Raw genomic sequence first — 8519 nt, 5'->3', positions numbered from 1 at the left:
TTATGCAGACGATAATCGTCCAGTGGAATAGGGCCCCTAAGGAGTCCAGGAAAATATGGGCTGCAGCCATGTTTTCCAGGCAGCTTTTAGGCCAAGTTCATACAATGTATTTTTTAATCACAGCGGCCGATTGCATTAACCCCCATGGAACCATGGCCGTAGTGTATACACACTGTATACATTACAGCTGGGATTCCATGCGGCGGCACAGAAAACTGACATGTCTATTTTGTGCAGCCACTATTCATTGAACAGTGGCCACACAACATAGACTGTGCACACAGCTCCTCTTTCCTTTCAGCACTGCCTAAAGCTGAGCTGTAATTGGCTGCTGTGGGTAGTTTGCACCAGTTTAAACCTTTCATAAATCTCCCCCATAGTGTAAAGTGCGGCTCCTGGACGTACTTTACATTGTGTGCTATGGATAATTGGAGTTTGGGCACACCCAAATGTGCATTTAAATTAAGTTGAAGTGATGTTCACCCGGCCGATACTGCAGTATCAGCTGGGTTGAACATCTCAGACAGCGGCCATTCTGTGACACGTCCGCGTCGCAGAACGGCCGCTAATTAGCAATGTGGGAACATGGCCCAAGGGTGCATCCAAATTCTTCAGTTACCGACAATCAAATGCCGCACACTCTGGGTTCGGACAACCCCGAGCATGCTCGAGTAGTCACATAACTTTAGTCACCCAGCTAGTTAGTAGCAGTTTTTACCATTTTCCACAACTTCAGTATTGATGACATAGACCTTATTCACACGCTCCCTAAATATGTCTGGAATTGCGGATCCGCAATTCCGTATTCAATTTCAATTGGGCTATTCACACCATCAGTAGATTTATGAGTACGCAATCTGATCCACAAAAACAGGACATGTCCTGGCGCGGACCTGTATTTTTATTTTTACGTTTTCACCAATAAAAGTCAATGGGATCCACTGTTTTTTTTACGGATTGTAACCTATTGGCATCCATATTGTCCTCAAAAAGATGGCGATCTGCAATAGGCAAACTGGTTACATCTTTTTTAAATCTGATCAACTTTATTAAACCAGCACAGTACAGATTTAACAAATCCGCAAAAAGGTACGGATTGCCGATGCACAATCTCTATTTTATAGCGGACTGCGACCATTGATAGCAGAAAGAAGATATGGGCCAGAAAAACACACTAAACATGTGCATAAGGCCTTAGTCTGGTGTTCCCCAACCCGTACCATTGGTATTATACATTGGTATACCGCATACTGGGAGTTGTAATTTTGCAACAGCTGGAGAGGCACTGGTTAGGGAACAATTGCCTAGAACAGGGGTATGACATTCTATGACAAGCTATGACATAATTAACCCCCAAACCCATATAATAGCCCCCCCACACACACACACATATTAGCCAGCTCTTCCAATAGTGCCCAAATAGTAGCCAGCCCCCCAAGTTTCCCATATAGTAGCCAGCCCTCCCCAAGCCTCATATAGTAGCAAAACCTCCCCAATAGTCTTATATAGTAGCCAGCCCTCCCCCATAGTCTCATATAGTAGCCAGCACTCCCCCAATAGTCTCATATAGTAGCCAGCCCTCCCCAATAGTCTTATATAGTAGCCAGCCCTCCCCCATAGTCTGATATAGTAGCCAGCCCTCCCCCATAGTCTGATATAGTAGCCAGCCCTCCCCAATAGTCTGATATAGTAGCCAGCCCTCCCCATAGTCTCATATAGTAGCCAGCCCTCCCCCATAGTCTCATATAGTAGCCAGCACTCCCCCAATAGTCTCATATAGTAGCCAGCCCTCCCCAATAGTCTTATATAGTAGCCAGCCCTCCCCCATAGTCTCATATAGTAGCCAGCACTCCCCCAATAGTCTGATATAGTAGCCAGCTCTCCCCAATACTCTCTTTTATAGTAGCCAGTCCTCCCCCATAGTCTCATAAAGTAGCCAGCCTTCCCCAGTCTCTTATACAGTAGCCAGTCCTCCCCCATAGTCTCTTATATAGTAAACAGCCCTCCCCATAGTCTCCTATATAGTAGCCAGAACTCCCCAATAGTCTCATAAAGTAGCCAGCCCTCTCCATAGTCTCCTATATAGTAGCCAGAATTCCCCAGTAGTCTCATGTAGTAGCCAGCCCTCCCCATAGTCTCTTATATAGTAGCCAGCCCTCCCCAATAATCTCATATAGTAGCCAGCCCTCCCCATAGTCTCTAATATAGTAGCCAGCCCTCCCCAATAATCTCATATAGTAGCCAGCCCTCCCCATAGTCTCTTATATAGTAGCCAGCCCTCCCCCATAGTCTCATATAGTAGCCAGCCCTCCCCGTAGTCTCTTATATAGTAGCCAGCCCTCCCCGTAGTCTCTTATATAGTAGCCAGCCTTCCCCAGTGGTCTCATATAGTAACCAGCCTTTTCAGATAGTCTCATATAGTAGTCAGCCCTCCCCCATAGTCTCTTATATAGTAGCCAGCCCTCCCTAATAGTCTCTTATATTGTAGCCATGGCGGGCCAGATTGATTAAAACTCTGAATTGCCTGGCGGGCAAAAAATAATGGCACCACGGGCCACAGTTTGACATGACTGGCCTAGAACTACATTAAGCTGCAATACCAGGCCACTACAGTAAGTATGAGGCTGTGTATGATGAACAATGAAGAAGCTGAATTGTGGGGGTGCAGGTCAGATCTATGAAGTTTAGTCCCATTCATATGCATGGCACTGTGCCTGGTAGGAGATGTTGTGCTCAGATGAGTACTGGCTTCACGTATGAGCCGTAGGAGGTTTTGGAAGTCATAACCCCACTGATTTAATATCAATGACCTGTCCTAAGGATTGTCCTAGAAAAAAAACATTAAACGAGTGTCTGCTATATACAGTATAACTTTTTCATGTACCCTGTTAAGTATCACTGTTCTTCAAACTGTCCTGATGCTACAAAACTACAACTACCATCATGCTGTGATGTCACATGTTCTCATGACATCACTCCAGACATCCCTGCATTCTGCCAACTGCGTGATTCACAATGACACATTTGAGAAGGAAGGAAAGGGATCCCAGGAGAGGGGCAGAGCACTGCTGTACAGGAAATGTGTGTGTAATGTGGAACAGCTGGGACCAGCCATTAGCTGTGCTGGGGGACTTATATAATGGTGACGGGAAGAGAGCAGCGCGTGGGCGACACAAAACTGCCACATAGTACGGTTCATCCTGCACATTAGAAAAAAATGACTGGTCTAATGAATAATGTGTATATCTCATGCTATTATATATATATATTATTATTTTTTTATTTTTTTTTTATTGTTATTTATGACTGTGAATAAACTTGTGGTGTAGAGTGCCCTCTTGTGGGACAGTTTGGTGCATTCATATTTTACTTCATTACAGCATAAGACCAAAGCCAGAATCTAACAGGCAAGCCAATGGCAGAGATGTCTGGTGGTAACAGCCATGATACAGGAATATTCACACCCAGCATTATTACATCACCAGTTACTGCAGCCGCAGCATCTGACATTATAAGGAAAAAATAGAGACAAAATTATTATCCATTCTAGACAACCTATCCAAAAACTCAGGATGTGAAAAAAGGTAAAGGGGTTATCCAGCATTTAGGAAGTTTTGATTTATTGCTGCACTCTTGGCAAACATAATAAACATATTGTATTATGCTTACCTATCTACGCTCCTCCCCTGACTGCAGCTCTGCTACTTTCAAGATGAACTTGTCTTGAGAGTGACATACCACTCCAGCTAATCACTGGCTGCAGCACTGTCCCGTCTCAGCCAGTGATTGGCTGAGTGGGCTATCACTCTCAAGACAAGTTCATTTAGGAAGTAGGGAACCTGATTTAAGAGATTTAAGCATAACGGGGGGATTTATCAAACATGGTGTAAAGTGAAAATGGCTCAGTTGCCCCTAGCAACCAATCAGATTCCCCTTTTTCAGAGTCTGTGAGGAATAAGAGGTGGAATCTGATTGGTTGTTAGGGGCAACTGAGCCAGTTTTACTTTACACCATGTTTGATAAATCTCCCCCATAGTGTATATGTGGTGTCCCACTAGGGGTGTTACTGTTGTTTACACCCTTCGCAAAAGTCTGTACTTTTTGTGGTCTTATTGCACCCAAAGAAGTATAAAGAGATGACAACTAGATGTCACTATACAGCTGAAGTGTCTCAAAGGGTTATTGTGTTTGTGTGTACCAGAATCTGTGGACCAGTAGGATATTCACTTTCTTCTGTCCTATCACCTCTTCTCTCTGTTCTTCTGTTGCACTCTTTTCACCCAACCACAGTGCGCCTTACATGCTGGATAGGAAGTTAGTCCCTTGGGTGAAGGAGGAGTCTTAGTCGGGATTCTGTGGAGGAAGGGCACAGACCAGATTGCTCTCCACAGTGGTCCTACCTGGGCCCTGGCCCTCTGCCAGGTCCTCCCACAAGAAAGAGGAGTAGTCTTAGTCAGTGCCCCGCATGGGTAGAACGCAGGACAGTGCTCTGTTACAAACTTCTCTCTCAGTGCCTATACCCTGTAGGATGCAGTGTTAAACCTTTAAGGAGAGGACTAGGAGAAACAACAGTGCAGGACAGTATCCACTAAAGAGCTAGGAACTGATCCGGGTGAAGCAAAGTTACTGTAAAAGTCTATGAACTCCATCTCGCAGCGCGAGTGTCAGCCAGGGGACGCTCAGCACTCTGCTCATCCCAGGTAACAAGGTCTGGGCCCTGTGTCACCCATTAGTACGGTTCAGACAACACTAGTGAAGACTCTAGAAAGGTCAATACACAGGCACAGGTTTTCTCATTCTTCTTCTAAAAGTATTCTTCTTTATACTCCAACATCCCAGCAGAGCACATTGCTACTTGGGTTGAGACTCTCACGGCACCCTCCTCTCTACTACGCTACCTCAGTACAACTCTACCAACACCACTACCTCCTACTCAGCACTTATCACACAGATCTGGTGGTTCTATGTTCAAGTATTTATTGGAATTTTATCAAGTGTATATCTGAGCTCATCTGTATTACCTGTTGCACATTTGCCAATAGTAAATCAAGTAAACGTTATCCACGGAGTCTGTGATTATTCACTACCACCTACACAGCATATATACCGCAACCTTGGGACATCTCCCCTTTCTGTGGGTGGCGGGTCCTACTATTCGGGAGGGTTATAACACCACTCTGGCCATCTGTGACTACACTATCCCAAGGCACCATGCAGCAACCCGACAGGACACCGACCACAGGGGAAAACCGGCCTAACACCTCAAAAGCAGGTGTGCGGCAGTGCCCTCCTGGCACTGGCGTCACGTGACAAAATCTTAAGGTCCGGCTGTATCTCGGCCACCCACCACAAGAGTGGCGTCACACTTCCAACTAGAAAGTAACACCATCCGGGGGCTCAATACATATAATACATAGACAGCCTAATCAGCCAATCACTGGCCCTAAAATAAGCACACACCTTAGGGTGCCTTTACACAGAGAGATTTATCTGACAGATTTTTAAAGACAAAGCCTGGAACAGACTATAAACAGGGAACAGATCTTAAAGTAAAGAGTTAGATTTCTCCTTTTCTCAAATCCATTCATGTCTTTGGCTTCAAAAATCTGTCAGATAAATCTCTCTGTGTAAAGGCACCCTTAGGATGAAGTAATAACCAGGGTCTGCAGGCCTAGGTTCCAAAGTGGGACCCTCCTTTCAAGGGCAACCACCCCACCTAGGCTTAGGGAATTAGCCCATGGTATACTGGTAATAGTCATAGGCATCTGTGTACACCCGCCATAAATAGGTAAAGGCGTATTGCAATATTATATTGCAATTTCTATTACTATGTTATGTTTTAACTTGTCTTTTTTCACATTCTGACATTATAGTGAAGGGGCTTTGAGGACCAAGTTTTCTGAGGCGTATCTAGCTCTGAACCCCACAGTCAACCTGACTTGTGCTGTGTCCACATTGATGTCAATTATGAAAACCATAAACGTAGAATGTAGCCACATCCTGCACTCCCGTGTGCTTCTCCGGCTCCTGGGTCACGGTCGTCCCGCCGCACTGATAAGCTGGGCCTGGCAGATGGTAGGATGTGGCTACATTCTTGCAGTAAATTAAAACTCTGCTGCAAGAATGCATAGCCATAGGGCATAACTGTACCACATGTGTACCGTATTTGAAATCCAAAAATCTGCTGTGAATGTGGTACGTGTGAATGCAGTGTCCCAGAACAGAGTATTTATTTGTCACTTTGTCTCTGCACCTTTATTGTGGCCAGTTCTGTTCTGTAAAGCTATGGGCCACTGCAAACTGTGTGTATTGTGTCACCCCTCTCAGTGTTCAGGTCTGCTATTTCATTCATTTCTTGTATGCATATTTAGTTATCAGTGCCTAAGGGTATTACGTCGCCCAGGGGCGGATTAACTTTCCCATAGGCCCCGGGCTGTTCACCAAGCCTTGGCCCCCCCACCCCACTGTAACTATGGCAGCACTAGCCTAGCGTTCATAGTACAGGACAGATAATGTCATGATGTCCTGATTTGTGCAAAATTGCCTTAAAAAACAGTGATATTTTGCAAATCATGGCGGAAGTGTAGCCAGGAGACCGTACACCACTGAAAGTATAAGTCTTTTTGGATGGTCATGGGCCCCCGCGGAGCTCAGGGCCCCGGGCTGCCGCCCGGAACGCCCCTATTATGATCCGCTACTGATGTCGCCCCCCAGTGTTCAAGTATGGTACTTCTCATGTATATTTAGTCCTATATGCCTAATGGTGTGATGATGCAATGGCTGGATGTCACGTGACTCCAATGGCCATCGAGCTTTGGCTGGGGAATACCATGGGACTTCCTCTCTGCCTCGGCTCTTGTCTCCCACCTTCAGGGGGATAGGTTGTGTGTTGCTGCTGCTTCTGTGTCACAAAGCCGCAGCCCTGCGGTATCTGCTGCAGCATTACCAGAAGTGTGCCTTGCTGTGCTCTATTCCCAAGTCCTCAAGATTCTCATCCTAACCACAAGATCTGGGTCCTGTCTTCAGTCATTCCTCTCATCATCTTCTCTAATCATCAACAGCAAGTATTCATCTCAGTTCCATTCCGCCCAGCATCTTATCCTCAGTATCACTACTACTCCCATCATTCAGTACGCTATCATCACAGCTTATTGCAGCATCACCCATTACTCTGCCTTGTCCAAGTCTGCCTTATACCCGGTTGCATCCGGAGAGACTGTTGCTACTAGTTACCACCGTTACAATAAATATACAACTGCCGTTGTTTCTGAACCTTGGCATTGGTGTAGTTATTGGTGCCCTGACTAAAGACAACGAAGAATCGCATGCCTAGTCTCCGCTCGGTCAGGAGCCCAGTTTCCAGCTGTGACCCCTCGTGCCTAAACCGTGACAACCATCTAGCTAGCAGCTTCCCCGGTTCCTGCCCGCAACAACACCTCTCAGCGGAGTGGCCCCTAGGGGCCCGGGCATCGCATTTGGCGTCATGAACAGGATTGGAGCTGCCCTGTGCCGACTGTCAGTATTCTCAAGGCACACTACCACCCCCAGAGAGACTTTGCATTCGCTGCGCTGCAGCTCAGGAACGGGTTAAGGCCGCACTTTCACAACTCCCGTGCACGCGCCGCTCAAGCTCCGCCCCCGGCCATTCAGTCATCGTCAACGTTGCAGGGGAAGGAAGATAGCTGTTACACCAACCAGAAGTTACTGGGCCCAGCTTCCGCCCGCTCCCCCGCTACCGCAGCTCTTCACCACTAACTTGTGCCGGCCTGCAGCTCCTGCCTCCATTATCCCAGCGACACCGGTCCACACTGCACGGCTTGTCCCGAAGACTCCACCCGCTGCTCTGGAATAGCGAGATAAGTGGAGGTCTCTCATCATGTCCAGCCCCGATAATGTTGCCGCCGGCGGGCCAAATAGTCCACCATCCTCATCTGCTAGTGCTGCCGGAGTGCCGTTTTTCATTGGGCCCAATAACCTGCCCAGCTATAAAGGGGAACCCCACACCTTGACTGATTTTAGGGAGAAAATTTCTCGTACTCTTGACCTGGTTTCTCTCTCCTCTACTCAGCAGGTACAACTACTGCTCGGACAATTGGAAGGCCCTGCTGCTGAGGAGGTCCGGTCAAATGTGATGTGCAGCAAATCCTCGACCGCCTGAAAAGAGAGTTTGAGGTACAGTCCCCCACTGAGGTCCGCCTCAAGTTCTATGACCGGCGCCAGCAACCAGGTTAGACCTTGAGAGACTATGCTCTTGCCCTCCAATCCGCCTACCGGGCCTAACAACAGGTGGATGTCATTGACCCCTCTGCAGCGGAAGGCACAATTACTGACCGGTTCAAAGAGGGGATAGACTCCAGACTCATTCAAAGCCAGTTGCGCATGTTGGCTGCTCAGAACCCGAGTATGGCCTTCCTGGACTTCAAGACTTTGGCCCTGAGAGTAATTGGAACTGACTTCCCCTGCCATAGATGTCCCTCGACCTCAGGTCAGCCAGAACTGACAGGTGTGCTCCCTGGTCC

Source organism: Dendropsophus ebraccatus, chromosome 14 (genome assembly GCF_027789765.1).
Source record: "Dendropsophus ebraccatus isolate aDenEbr1 chromosome 14, aDenEbr1.pat, whole genome shotgun sequence".
Taxonomy (NCBI): Eukaryota; Metazoa; Chordata; class Amphibia; order Anura; family Hylidae; genus Dendropsophus; species Dendropsophus ebraccatus.
Note: the sequence above shows the minus strand (reverse complement) of the source record.